Here is a 14,529-nt window from a genome sequence, read left to right as displayed (position 1 = left end):
AACAAATATAATCAAAACACTGGTGTAAGCAGTCTGTGAGTTTATTAAAGGCAGTGGAAACCCTCATTTGTAAATTGCGTTCATGTGATGACCCTGACCTGGAAATGCCTGAGCAGACTAATATGTAGTCTTACAGTGGGATAAATATGAGAGTGGGGCAAAATGAAGAAAGGAGATGGCACAGCCTCTTGAGGCAACTTGTCTCCGTGCAGTATTGGTCAATAAGGCACATTTTGTAGCAGCCAAGTGTCCCTTTGTTAGAAAGTCAGCTGGAACAAGGAATATGGCAACAACCTTGAACACAACAAGGAGAAGATTATGCAGCTTAATGGGGACAAAGAGCAGATGGGACAGTGCCTTGGCTTCCTTGGGCATCAAGCTCATTGTGATACCACTCCTGTTGCCAGGAGGTTTATCAGGCTTGTCACAGGAGACACTTCTTCCTCATGGCACCCATGGTACTGGTACCCAATTGGCCCATGCAGAGAGGCAGGGGTGCTCCCTCCTATTTTCTGGGTACTCTGGAGCGGTATCTCAGGGGCCACATGGAGGGAGCATCAGGATTCTTTTTGCACTGTAGGTATCGGGACTGGGGAAGAGTTTGCAAGAGGTCAGCACTGACTTGTTTTTCATTCTGGAGATACTGGGATCTTGCTGTGTGCCTGACACCACCACAAGCCTCAAAGCAAGTCTCTGCTCCTTCGTGATGCTCAACTTAAAACCTCTGGGACATAATAACTTAATAAGAATATTTTGCTTGGATTTTTAACAACTTAAAATAAGGCATGGTGGGAATAAACTATGTGGTCTTGTTCCTAGCAGATGCATTTATTTGAGATCATAATCTTTTGTGTCTCATCTCTTGGCAGGACTCAGATAAGCATCTAGGTACAAAAATCTCCTTTCTGCCCTGGTCAAAGATTCTTCTTGTGAAACTGCTCTCTCAGCAGTGTTTGAGGTTGTGTCCTGTTCAGGAGATATGAGGACGATGTCTCTGGCCTGCCTTGAGTAGATTTAGCTGTTCCTTGGGGTGGTTTGGAAAGCAGTCGCGCAGTGTTTTGCCAGTACTAGAGAACCTGATCTCCCTGTCCCAGGATCCTCCAGGAGGAGGAGGCCCTTGCCAGAAGCAGCGATGGAAAAGCACTTTTAGCCGTGGTTTTACTGGCTGGGCATACAAATCTCTTCTGATCAGGTTTCAGTGCTGTGGAAAGTTAGCACTCACAAGCCAAGTTTGCAGAGATGTGGATTTAATAGCTGAGCGGGGATGGGGAAGGGGCTGCAGACTCCCTGCTGCATGAGTGCTGGTCCTGCAGGCAGGGCTGGGCTGGGGGTGTCCCCCCACAGCTGGGTGCTGCCAGTTTGGGGCATGTGCAATCCCAGCTGAGCTGTGGGAAGCTGCATGTTTATAAATATCTCAAGGGTGGATGTCAAGAGGATGGGACCAGACTCCTTTCAGTGGTGCCCAATGATAGGATGAGGGCAACGGGCCCAGACTGAAGCACAGGAGGTTCCATCTAAATAGGAGGAGAAACTTCTTCACTTTGAGGGTGCCAGAGCACTGGAACAAGCTGCCCAGAGAGGTTGTGGAGTCTCCTTCTCTGGAGACATTCAAAACCCACCTGGACACATTCCTGTGTGATCTGCTCTGCGTGAATCTGCTTTAGCAGGTGGGTTGGACTAGATGATCTCCAGAGGTCCCTTCCAACCCCAACCATTCTGTGATTCTGTGGATTTTACTGTTTGGTCTAGGACTGAGTTGGCTGTGTGACCAGCAACATGCCTGGGACCTGGAACATTTGGGTGGGTGAGGCCTGGCAGATGCGCAGCGCTGGGTGGTGCTGGGTGAGCTCAGCCTCTTCGAGTGTCCCTTTTCACCTCAGCCATTGTGGGAAAATGATACCTCCTTCACTCCCAGGTGTGTTTTGGGTTAAATTAGCTGCTTTTAACACCATCTGGGTGCAGAGGAAATGTTCAATACAGTCTGAAGCTGTATGTTGAAAGGTTCTTCTGCTGTCAGAGAGCAGACTGATGAGTGCCTGTGGTCACAAGAAGACTCTGTAGAGGAGGCACACAAAAGTCTGTTTACCATAGGAATGCAGCTAATACCTGAATTCTTGATATCTCAGTAGGATCTCTGGAGAGAAGGACAGACTCACCCCTAGTGTAACATCAGGGGAATATCCAGGGAAATATGCAGGTACACCAACTGACATGTAGGCAGGTATTATGCCACTGACTTTCTTCATTTCAGGTTGCCTGAAATAATAATGGGTGAACATCTGGCCTGCAGAGCATTATGAGATGTCAGCAGGATGACTTGGACCAAATGTGTCCTTCTAGACCCCACATTCCACCTGCGTACTCTGTAAATATCTGCCTACAGACCCATTCATCTGCAAGCCACATGCATTCCCTGTTGTTTATAGAAGCAGCCACATAGGTGTCATATTAATTAATGCCTTTGGCTGGTTACTTTGCCCTTTTTCCTTATTTTTTATTTTTTTTTATTTTTTTCATAGCTCTACTCTAAATTTAGACTTATTCAAATACTCCAGGATGAAAACCCTCATCAGGCACAGTGTTCTGAGCAGCAGGAAATTTAGGGCACAGAGGGAGACACCAAGGGAGAGCAGAATGCACAGAAAACAAGGAGTACTGAAGCATCTTCCCACCATCTCTGAAGGCAAAGTAAGAAAAAAAAATAAAGGAAAAGGAAAGGAAAAGGAAGGGAAAGCAGATGCCCAGTTTGGGAAGAACTGTGAGCAGACAGCAGCTTTCCCGCCTGCTGTCACAAAGACACCCAGAGAGAAAGCCAACTTCATCCTTATCTCTCTACTACCAAAGGGTTAAGCCTAATCTTTTCCATTTCAAGTCATGTGACCTGAAAGAATTTGATTAGGAGGGAAGGAACCCCTGTTTTAAAAGAGATTAAAGCCTTTTGTGATAAAGTGGCTGCACTAGAACAGCTTTTTTCAAGGGAGGAGGCTTTGCTTCAAGAGGAGCCCCAGAAATTGTGGTGCCTCAAGTGACTACATAAATGATGCCACTTATTCTGCTAATCTCCACAGCCACAAAGACACTTGACTTCGTGTATGTCTAGCAACATCATTTATATTGCCAAATCCTTCGTATTCAATGCATGATGACGCAATGACCCTATTCAGAAGACATGCTACAAATACTTGCTTCTCCCTACTCAGTGTGTCAATAAGGATTCAGGACTTTGCAAGGTTATCAGGACAGAGGTATTTGGGTCATATTAGGGTTGCTGCAACCTGGCTATGCTAGAAAGAAGGAGGATCCCTCCTCCCATGTGTTCCCCTGTCAGGGTCAGCAGATGTGCGGGGCACAGAAATGAGTTACTTGCCTTTGTGATCTGACTTTATGGCCTCACCTATTTGCTGAAATCCTGATGAGGACTTATCTGGCAACAGCTGTAAGGTCCTTTGGAAATCCAGGGTGCTCTCTAATTATTTGCGCTCTGGCAAAGGGAGACAGCAGAGCCCCCAGGGGGTGGCAAGGACCATTTTCTCCCTTATCAAGTGATCTACAGGGGCAAAGCAGCAAACCCCTCCGCTTCCTTCCTTTTCCTTGATTTATTGGGATCACACTGTCAGTGGTCCAGGGGTCTGACAGCGCCCACGGGGAGGTTTTATCTGTTCCCTAACAATGGGGGTGGGTCAGGGAGCCAGCGGAGCTGGGCTGCAGCACTCTGCAGACCTCTCTGTAGTGATCTGGGCATTAAGCATCTGCCTGTCAGGAAAAATGGCATCAACACAGATGAGCTGACTACCCCCAGTGCAGCGTCTGTGGGCCATGGGCTCTGCGGCTGTGGATCTGCACAATATATACAGCAGTGGTGCCTGGGGAAGCTACTGTGTGCTACCATAGCATAAATGAAGGGCAATGTCTAGGCAAAAAGCCTTTATATATATATATATATATATATATATATATATAAAATCTATTTTTTTTTTTAATCTTTCAAAGGTTTCCTATTAATTTTCTTTGTTTTGCTGCAGATACTGAATGCCCAGGCAAGAGCTATTTTAGAAATGCGTATTAGCATTAGCTGGAATATTCAGAAATCAGTTACAAATCTTAAAAGTTTGATTTTTTTTCCCCCCTCCCTCCTTTTGATTTCACAGGAGGGAGCAGTTTTGTCAAAATTCTAGGTCACATAATATCATTTCATGCTTTTCTCCTTTGAAAACAGGGCTATTTTTTTCCCCACAAAAATGAGAGGCGATCAGTTTCAGTGTGATTAAAGATAAAAGCTGGGCTTTGGATACATTTTACCACACATTGATGTAGGTGTAGATGAAAACAGTCCATTCTTTCATGAATATTAATGAAAACATGTTTTGTGATTTTAGGCAGCCATCAATTGTTATTAAAAATACCCTGACAGTTTTGAAGAAGAGAGAGGGTGGGGGAAGGGTCTGCAAGGCTTTCCACATCCCATTAACACTATTTTTGCAGGAGCTTGCTTTTTGCTCTGCAATGACCCTGCAGAGAGTGTTAAAGGTGTTTCCCTGACCTATGGCTGCTCAGTGGGCTGATGGGGAAAGGTCTTCAGCCCATCTGAGCACGGCAGCTCCGGCACTGTCTCCTTTTAACCTCTGGTTACAATTCCAATCACTTCCCATCACCCTAAATTGCCTCTGAGTCAGTAATTAGCTCAGTCACCTGCCAGCTTCCATAACACACACTCACTCTTCCGTCCTTCAACATCTGACAGCATCTCGCACAGCGAGCAGCTTTCAAAGAGATTCCCCCTCCACCCCAGGGGTTTTCGTGCTGTGAGCTTGCCCTGAAAGGATGAAAATACAAACCGTGTTGTGCCCAGAAGGATCATTAAATGCCTTCTTTGATTTCCTTCAAGCGGCACAAATTAGCTGAGGAAGCATTTCTTGCTAGCAGTTTTTGCTGATGTTTTTTAACCTCCATCGGCACGGGATGATAGAGTCAGGAGAACCCTGTGGTGGGTGAGGTCTCTCCAGCTTGCAGCCATCTCCTCCTGACGTGGGTGCTGGCCAAGGAGAATGTCCATACCCCAGGAAAGAGTGGCTCATCAGGATTTAGCCTGGTCTAGATACATAAGGCACAAGAGCAAATAATCTCTCTCGTACTGCTGGAAGGTGTAACTGCTGGGAAGTGTATGTCTGAAGAAATCAGTTTCTAGCAGCATCTGGGCAGCATGTGGGACAATTGGTAGAGAGATGGGGACAACTGGCAAGCCATTTTCTTTGGTTGGGAATGGAGCAATCTGCAGCACTCTTGGAACAAAACTAAGAACTGCATTCACTGTTCATGACAAAAGTGGAATTTGGGATAGCTAGCACCATAGATAAATAAATAACACATGCATATGTTGCAAATAAGAAAATTTCTATTCCATTTTAGGATCCAGTTTAGGATTACTAGCACTATAGAGAAATAAGTAATGCAAGCTTATGTTGGAAAACAAGAAAATTCTAATTCCAAGTTGTCATGTCTGTCAAAAATCATCTGCCATTTGCTAAAGCCCTCCAACTGTCTGCCTTCTGCTTGGTGCAGAGTGGAGGTTGAAGTTAACATCTTTCTGAGCCAGAGGCTCCTGAAGTTTCAGACAGAAGCCAAACAGCTGTGCCCCGAGGGATTCCTTCACAGGAAATCTGATGTGCATAAAGTAGGCAGAGCGGCACTGAAATCTCATTAGTGATGGTTGCTTGCTGCAGCTCTGACCTTCACTTAATTCGTTCAAGTGATGCTGGAGTTAATTGGCATTCTCAGTTTGGAGTGATTCCCTTTTCTATCTGCAGTTTAAACCTAGATCTGCTCTTCTCACCAGGCCTGGAAATCCGCTAGAAAGAAAAAGCTTTACCTGGCTCTTCTTGTACTCTAATGTACAGTCTCACATCTGACAGCCACTAAGCTACTGTATATCTGTGTAAGGACCAAAATGTCATAGCAGGCAGTGGTAAAATGGGTGTTGCAGCTTGTATGCTGGTAATTCTGGTGGAGCACTTCCACTCTGAACACTTGCAACATCCATTAGACTGCAATGTTTTTGTCCATTTTCAATGTGCTACATTGCAAGAAATGAAGACCACATCTGAGAGAGCGTGATGCATGGAGTCAGCAAAGCCACTCAGGCAATGCCAACCTGGGAGCAATGGCAAATACTGGTTTGAAGGGGCAGGTCCCCGTGGTGGGTCTCACAGAGTACATGGTGTCTGCACCACACTGGGAAGGAGAGGGACAGCAGTCTCTGCTGGCACGGGGCATCCATCACACTGTTGGTGGTGTGTCTTAGGAGAGCCGTAGGCAGATACGAGTGATGTTACCATTGCTGGTCATGGCACAAGCGCTGTCACCTGAGTGCCGTGGCTGTGCGGAGGTGGCTGTGACCCGGCAGCAGTGCCATGTTGTGCTGCACAGGGACCTGCCTTTTCGTCATTAGCAGTGTACGTAGTCTGAATTATTATATCAGGCAAGTAATGCTCAAGCTTCCCCCTGCACTTCCCAGCTACATAAGACTCTACTAGTTGCAGAGTGTCACCTACCCATGTGGAGCTCAGTGCTGTAGAGAAACCACACAGCAGCTGGGATTTACAGCTGAAGCTGTTAGGCAGCCTTATGGTTCTCTGCTCTGCACTGCCGAGGCACAGGGCCAGCCGCCTCTGCCGGGACATTCCACCTGCTCTCTCCTCTCCCTGAAAATTCCCTTTACTCGGCTTGCACCTCCACCCCACAAGCTCCAGCTCACTTAAGAGGTGAATTCCTGAGACTGGCTGCGGTGGGGCAGCGCACAAGGCCAGAAACCCAGTGCTCATCACACCTTGGAGATGAGAAGAGTGCCCAGGATTAGCAAACTGTACTGTGGCTGTTGCCACAGTCCTCAATTTCTCATCAGCTTTGTCCCATCTTTAAAGTGCTGTAAGCTCCCATTTGGCTTCTCGAGGTTTTCCAAAGCTCTGCTGATATTTTTTCCTGTGCGCTAATATTTGGCTTCACATCTACCACCAGCTGCTTTCTCCTCATCTACAGAAACAGAACTGCAAAGGTTATCCGCTTCCAGAGCCTCCCCTCCAAGGATGGTCTCCAGCAGCAAAGGGCAGGCTGGTGATGGTTTCTCATCTCACTGGCACAAACATCTGTTGAGGGTGACCGGGAAAGAAAGGAGCTCAGTGCTTTCACAATCCTTCCAAAATGCTGGGGGTGGGGGTGTGGGGAGGTGGTGGGGAGGTGCTGAACACTCCTGGTCATACCTGGGCTAAAGGATAATAATGATAAAAACCCACAACCTAATGCATCTAGTATGAAAGAAGATGGAAGCAGAGGAGGTTGATGTAACCAAAACTCCTTAGAATTGATTGCTGAGAATGGCTAGGAGAGCTGACAGACTAAAATAGTTGTAGAGCCCTTTCCCTGCTTTTTGGCAGAGAAAACACCTATTAGCTGGATTGAGTAGGCTGCTGCACATGTTAACCAAGTAGAAAATTGTTATTAGCACCAGAAAATTGCAAATTGCGCATATAAGGGCAAATAAAGTCGAGAAGCAAATGCAGATAATGTGAGAGCACACAGCGAGCTCAAGTTTCTGTACAGGGGCTCTATGTAGACGAAGGGAAGAGTTGTTGCATTCAGGAGTCAAGAAGATGTTTTATCACGCACATCAGTTTTTGGCATTGCTGATCAGCGCTGTGCTGGGCCATCTCTGAAGCATGAAGACTGGGGTGGCAAAGGATAGGCAGAAACAGACCTTGATAGCTCAATAGTCCAACTTGTTCTAGCAAATTTGCATTTTGGGGAAGTCACTAACACATGGGAGGCTTTTCCTTTTCCTCTCCCACTGAAAATAGACTTTTTGTTAATTCTGGTCTTTTCTGAAATGCCAGTAGCAATTGCTTACCTCTGGACAGACCAGCAAGAAAACCTTTAAGACTCCCATTAAGCTGATGCAGTCATCTGGCAGAAGAAAAACATTTCAGAGGAGGAAGCGCAACAGCAGTTTTGTCAGCAGCACGTCGCAAATCACATCAGAGACTCCGAGCAAAGAGCTGAGGGAAGAGCAGACGCTAATGAGACAGGAAAGATAATGGGAAACTTGCACCAACTGGCCTCTTTAGCATGGTCTCTATTACACAGCTGGAGACAGTACATTTTGGAGCAACAGTAATTTATTTTTTGATCAATACAGGAATTGCATATGACAATACTGTCGCCATTCCATCCATTCCTGCTGGGTTTGTTCATTCCTCTGGCCCACGACAGGCACAGGGCACACTGGGCTGTCACACACCAGCCTGTGGGATGCAGCGGGGATGGAAAGAGATTCCTGCAGGGTCATACGGCACCCACAAAAGGAAAAAATATAACATCAGAAATCCTGCATTTGTCAGGACCCATTTTTGCTCTCTAGGCTGCTGCTGTTGCTTCTATCTGTTCTTTGCTTTTTCCAGTTTTCCCCACCTACACAACACGCTGATCTCTTCTGAAGTGCTGTATCTTAGAAACAGAGTGGTTTGGGCTGGACTGAGTGATTTTTCTGTTTGCTGCAAACAAAAACAAAGTGATGGAAAAAAGGAGAGAAGCCCCAGTGAGGCACAACTGAGCATCAAACTCTGCCTTTGCCTCTTGACTTCTGTGACCTCCATAGACCCATTATGGAACCACTCTTCATGACCATTTAAAATGGAGATAATATCTCCTCCTTTGCAAGGGTAATTTGTATAAAAAGCACTTCTAGATGCTTTGTATCTGTATCTGTCTAGATATTTTTGTAAAAGCTGTTTTAGAGCAATGCTGAAGATACAGAAATATATACATAAGACATAGAAATCCTTTAAAATCATATGAGTTCTCATCCAAAGAAGTTTAAGTGGATTATGAAATCACCACTATTTTCATCCTTTAAAAAAACAAAAAAGCAGATTCTTTTGGGTTAAATATTGATCAAAATGTGTCCCTCCCTTCCGTACCTGAACCTGCCCATCTTCCCCACCCCACCCCACTCTCTGTATATTCAGACCTGCCCCCTCAACACCAGTGTAATGAAACATGTTGTTTTGGTGTGACGAGAAGAGCCCCCAACTTTTCTCCTTCTGTCACCTCCTAAGCTGGTATTTTATCTCTGAAATCTTCCCATCTCCTGAGCTGATTTCTTCAAGGTATGCACAGTAGCACTTGCAGAGCACTCTGCTCTGTTTGAGTGCCTGCTTGCTGATGTTCCAGAAATGAGCGCATGTGGCCTTCAGCTTTGGTCATCAGTTGGTTCAATGCACTGGACACTGAAGAATGTTTGTTTGATGGATTTAGCAGTCTCTCCTGCAGTCAGGGATGTGCTTAGTATTTCTTCTGAACTTTATTGCTCTCCAAATTTCAGCTTTTATACAAGGAAGGGAAAGTTTTCCTGAACAAAATGGTGTTGCATTCATGTTTTTGCATCCCCCTGCTTCCTCTTCCAATTGCCACATCTTCACTGCTGTCCCTAGAGGTGAGATGAAAATTCCCAGCTTTCAATTCTGTTTATAATTATTCCCTATACTTTCTTCTCTCACTGTACGTAGCCAGTGTTTCTTCATACCTCTCAGTCAACCAATTTAACTGGAGATCTTAATCTTCTTCACGTTTCGACTCATTCCTTCTAATCCTCCCTTGATGAAGTTGATGTTTTCCTGCATGGACTTTTCTCAAAGATAACAAAGCTTTTATTTGTTATAGGAGTCATCACGTCAGTTTTTTGTTGCTGTTGCAACATTCCTGAGTTGTGGCACACATTTTTGGTGGGATGTGATCCACTTGAAAGTGGTATGTGGTGATGGCTTCTGCTTGCATGACAGACATGGGCAAACATCCCTGCCAGCAGCTTCTTTGGAGGAACTGGAGGTGGGGATTGTAGGAATTGAAGCAGTGGTAGGAAAGAGAGGACACATTATCTGGAAGTTTTGGAAATAGGAAGAGAAAGGTGTGTGACAAGAGGGTGAGACAGCAGGGACAAGCAGTCGATCCTAATTGCAAATATAGTCCCAAAAGAGACAGGAATTAGACCTCTCTTGCTAGACAGGAAGTGTTAAGTGTGAGACCCCTGAATTATGTTATGATACCACAGGCTGATGGACTTCTACTTCAAACTCTCAGCCGCAGCTCGTTGCATCCATGGGAGAAGCCAAGAGAGACAGGACTCCCCTGACAAGAACATGAGAGGGGAGCCTCACACATAAAAAAAATAACTTACTTAGATGAATGAGAAATGCAGGTACTTTTACTAAGTGGTAGGTCTGGGGCTACTGCTCTAAGCGGAAAGAAGGCAGCTGGTAGTGAGCCAGGCTGCTAAGCAGCAGTAAAAAATGAAGGAAAACAGAGCTTTTGTTCCCAGCCTGAGTAGCCCTACGCTGGGAGCACTGCCAAGAGCCTGCACGCTCCTTCCCTTTCTCCCTCTAAACATTTATCTACAGGCAAGTGCTGAAGAAGAACACACGGGTGCATCGGTTTTTGAAGTGACTCAATAATCGTCTCCCTCCCTTTTTTAGTGTCTGTCACACACAGATTTCGGGTATTGGTTGAAGAGATGCGGAGCAGCATGGTTCAAGGCTCTGCATTCAGCACCTGGGCCTATGGAGCAGTCTGCCAGGCCCTGGCCAAGAAAAGCGTTAATATTTATCCAGGATCTAACAATGGAATTAGCACCCCTCCATGCATGCAGTTGTAGCTGTAGGACTTGGCCATCAATTCCCATAGGTCTCTCATAGTTTGAAAGCAGGGTCCAACTGAACCTCTTCTCTTCTCTTCTCTTCTCTTTCTCTTCTCTTCTCTTCTCTTCTCTTCTCTTCTCTTCTCTTCTCTTCTCTTCTCTTCTCTTCTCTTCTCTTCTCTTCTCTTCTCTTCTCTTCTCTTCTCTTCTTCTCTTCTCTTCTTCTCTCTCTTCTCTTCTCTTCTTTCTCTTCTCTTCTCTTTCTCCTCTCCTCTCCTCTCCTCTCCTCTCCTCTCCTCTCCTCTCCTCTCCTCTCCTCTCCTCTCCTCTCCTCTCCTACTCTACTCTACTCTACTCTACTCTACTCTACTCTACTCTACTCTACTCTACTCTACTCTACTCTTCCCTGATAGTAAGATGTCAACCTTTCTATTTCTTGACTTTAGTCACCACATGCCAGAGGGTTTTTTTTCTTCTGCCTTTATTAGCTGGTGGTGTTCACGAAGACTTATTGTTCTGATCTCAGAACTTAATCTGCTTTTTGCGGAATTTGTGTCCAAAGACAGTAAAAAGGCCTTTTAATTAATGTATGCTTCAAATACATTCAAAAATACTTTCAATACATGTATGACTGAAGCTGCTACTCTCAAAAAACGTGTGGTGACTTCCTATTGAGTACACCAGATTTCTATGCTAAATTTGTTCTCCTTGAAAGTTTCTATGATGTTGCTTACCTTTTAAAAGGAAGAAGCATGAAAATTAGGTGCAACTATTCCTTTCCGTAATAACTCTGTTTTTTTTCTTTCAACAACAGCTATAGAGTAAAGGTGTTCATATATGGGACATGCTTTCTCCTAAAGCTATTCTTTAAAATGACTTAAAAATCTCATGTTTTTCTCACGCCTTTATCTTTCCACTGCTTATTTCTAGTAGTTTTCTCAGGTACACATACAAAAGCAATCTTGTTCCAGCATTTCATATTCACTTCTATGCTGGGCAGATTTTATATCTGAACAGTCTGTTCAGGTTTGATGGTAAATTAAAAAAGAAAAAAAAAGGAAGGGAAAATTCACCCAAAATTCTGCTGTATTGTGAGGAAAGGTAGGAGCTGATTCCAGTGTCAGTACTGGTTCAGTACAAGATGGTGGTGGTGGGGAAGGTGTTTGCAAAGACTAACTTTAGCCCAGTCAATCTAATCTTCCAGGCTAAATTAGGTTTGTACTGAGACTTTTCCTCAAGAGGATTGTGTCTTTCCAGTGGCTCTGCAGAGAGAATAGGCTCCTGTACCGTGGTTACCCTTTGTGGAGGTATCTATCCGCAAATGCTTTCCTGTGTTTCCACGCAGAGCCAAGGTAGGGGATCACAACAAAGTCACATTCTGACCTTTGTGGCATCTTCCGAATCTTAATGTCAGCAAAGAGGCAAAGGCCTCTAGATCGCAATGTCACAGAAGCCTCATGCCAGGTTAAGGCAGCGCTGCAGCTCGAGTCTCCTGCCTCATATTCCTCTCCCCACATTCCAACCCACTTATCCCCGTGGTTGCACCCCCTGTCCACGCACCACCAATACAGCTGCTGCCTGCTGAACTCCCCTGGGCTAAACCCAGCCTTGGCATGGAGGAAGTCTTAACCTGGACTAACTTTGCTGAAATACATTTTACCACACAGCTGTCTTAATTAAAATTCAGAAAAATAAAGGAAAAGGAAGGAAAGCCTGGCGTGAGGGCAGGGATGAGCAGCAAGGAATGTGTTGCTTTAAGTGTTTCTAAAGCTACAGCCCTTGTTTCTTCAGTGTCTTACAGAACCATGTTTTCCTCCTCCTGTTTGTATATGCCAAGCTCCCTCCTCCTATATTTGTGACAAATGCTGCGCACAGATTTACATCTGGAGGCCAGAACAAGCTGGTCAGAGATATCCGTAGCAGCTTGGAAAACCCAAGGACTTGTAAGAGTCTCTTAAAAGTCCTTAGGATTAGCAGTAAAGTTTACTGTAGGTTGACTGAGGAATAATTTTTTAGTGCATTATTCACCTCCAAGACTAAAATTTTGCCTTTTTCTAGGATTCAGGAATCCCTCTGGGTGAAACTGACATCTCATAACATTTTCTACATTGGAGCCTCAAATGCTTACTGAAAAACATCTTTTAATTTTGCCTTCTCTTCAGCAAAGATCTCGAAGTTTGCTAAAACATTAAACTACAATTTTAATATCCCAAAGGGACGAAGATATCTAGAATACTCATTGCTGTTATGACAAATTCAAAGCTCAACATGTTCTAAATAGGCTGTCAGAGGAGACAAAGCATCCTGCCTATTCAGCTGCATCCTGCTCCTGGAAAATTTTATTTTGCTGTACAATTTTAATTACTCCCTTTGCAGCTACAAGAAGCAGGAGTAAATAGAGAGCAATAGAGAGTTAATGAATAAAAATCAAATAAAGCATTTGAATTCTCTGTGAGAATGGCCTGAGGAAAGATTTGGATGCCTTCATTGAACAATATGGATTTTCATGAAAAACACTAACAGACTATGCTTCAGTATTTCACTGACTTTCTACTCTTCATCTTCTAACTCTAGTTTAATACGTGTGGAATTTTGTAAGGAAGTGGACAGTGGTTAAGTGAAAACACACTGAAAACTAATTCAATGCTGAGAGTGGGATTAATGCATAAAGCACTACTGCAACTTCTGGAATTCTTGCTAAGCCCCAATTTACAATGTATTTGTTCTACTGAAAAAACAAACAAAAAACCAACCCAAAAACTTAGCACTATATTAAGGAATACACAGACAATAAAAAAAAAATTACACATGTATACTGTGGAAGCATCTAAAGCAGAGTTAATATGACCCTTACGTACCTTCAGATTTTCTGCTTGCTACTTTTATTTTTCCTTTTTCAGATAAAAAACCTCACAAGCTCAAAGAAAGGCAATCCTATCAGCTGTGGCCTTTTCCTCACCAAAGGCCTTGATAGCTTAAGGGTTTTCTAGTTCCAACAGTGTCTTAGAAAATAAAACAAATTAAAACAGGGGAATGGAGTGTTCAGAACCACTCAAGTTCAGAGGTGATCTATCAAACCTGAAATCAATGTTTTGGTATCGTGCATAGATCTGGCTGCATAAAGAGACAGTCCCAGCTCATAAAAAGGCTGTTGAACACAACACAACACCAAAAGGCAGACATGAAGTTTCCAGTATTATGTGAGGATCCTCCAGCTTTCCCACGGTGCTGGAAGCCTACAACTATATATCTGGAAAAAGCCTTTTTTCTGAGACAGATACTTCAGTCTGCAGAAGAAAGAAGAGAGAAAGGGGCACTGCACAGTTTTACATTCCAGTGTGACTCCCAGTGCAGCCTCCAATTCCCAAATGCCTCTGAAGAAGCAGATCCTGCCATCTGAAATGGAAACCTACACAACGAGCTTGGTGTCATTTCTCAATGGAATTCTCTCAGTACTTTCCTGTTCCTTGTCATAAAATTGAGAGTTTCTTTCTGAGCCTGTTCTATCTTCTTACCTCTGTTGTTCTTGGTAAGCACACAAGTCAGCTAAAAGAGCACCTCTCTTCTTTAGCAACTACCCTCCTTTTCTCCACCCCACAAAAGGCAGGTTATGCCTCCTGAACAAGTGCAGGAATCCCTTATAGCATAATACAGTGGGAGAAATCCACCTCTGCCAGTGTCACTTGGTGTAGATGTAACCAGAAGAGAGGGCAGCGAGAAGAAACCCTGAATCAGCTCTGTCCTTGTCTGCTTTAAGATAAGCCTCAGCTTGTCAAACGTAGAACCAATACTATCGTTATAAACACTAAAAGTTAACAGATGTTTAAAAAAAAAAAGCCTTTAATTTTTGT

This window comes from Nesoenas mayeri, assembly GCF_963082525.1.
Source record: "Nesoenas mayeri genome assembly, chromosome: 1".
NCBI classification, from domain to species: domain Eukaryota; kingdom Metazoa; phylum Chordata; class Aves; order Columbiformes; family Columbidae; genus Nesoenas; species Nesoenas mayeri.
This window is presented reverse-complemented; position numbering follows the sequence as displayed.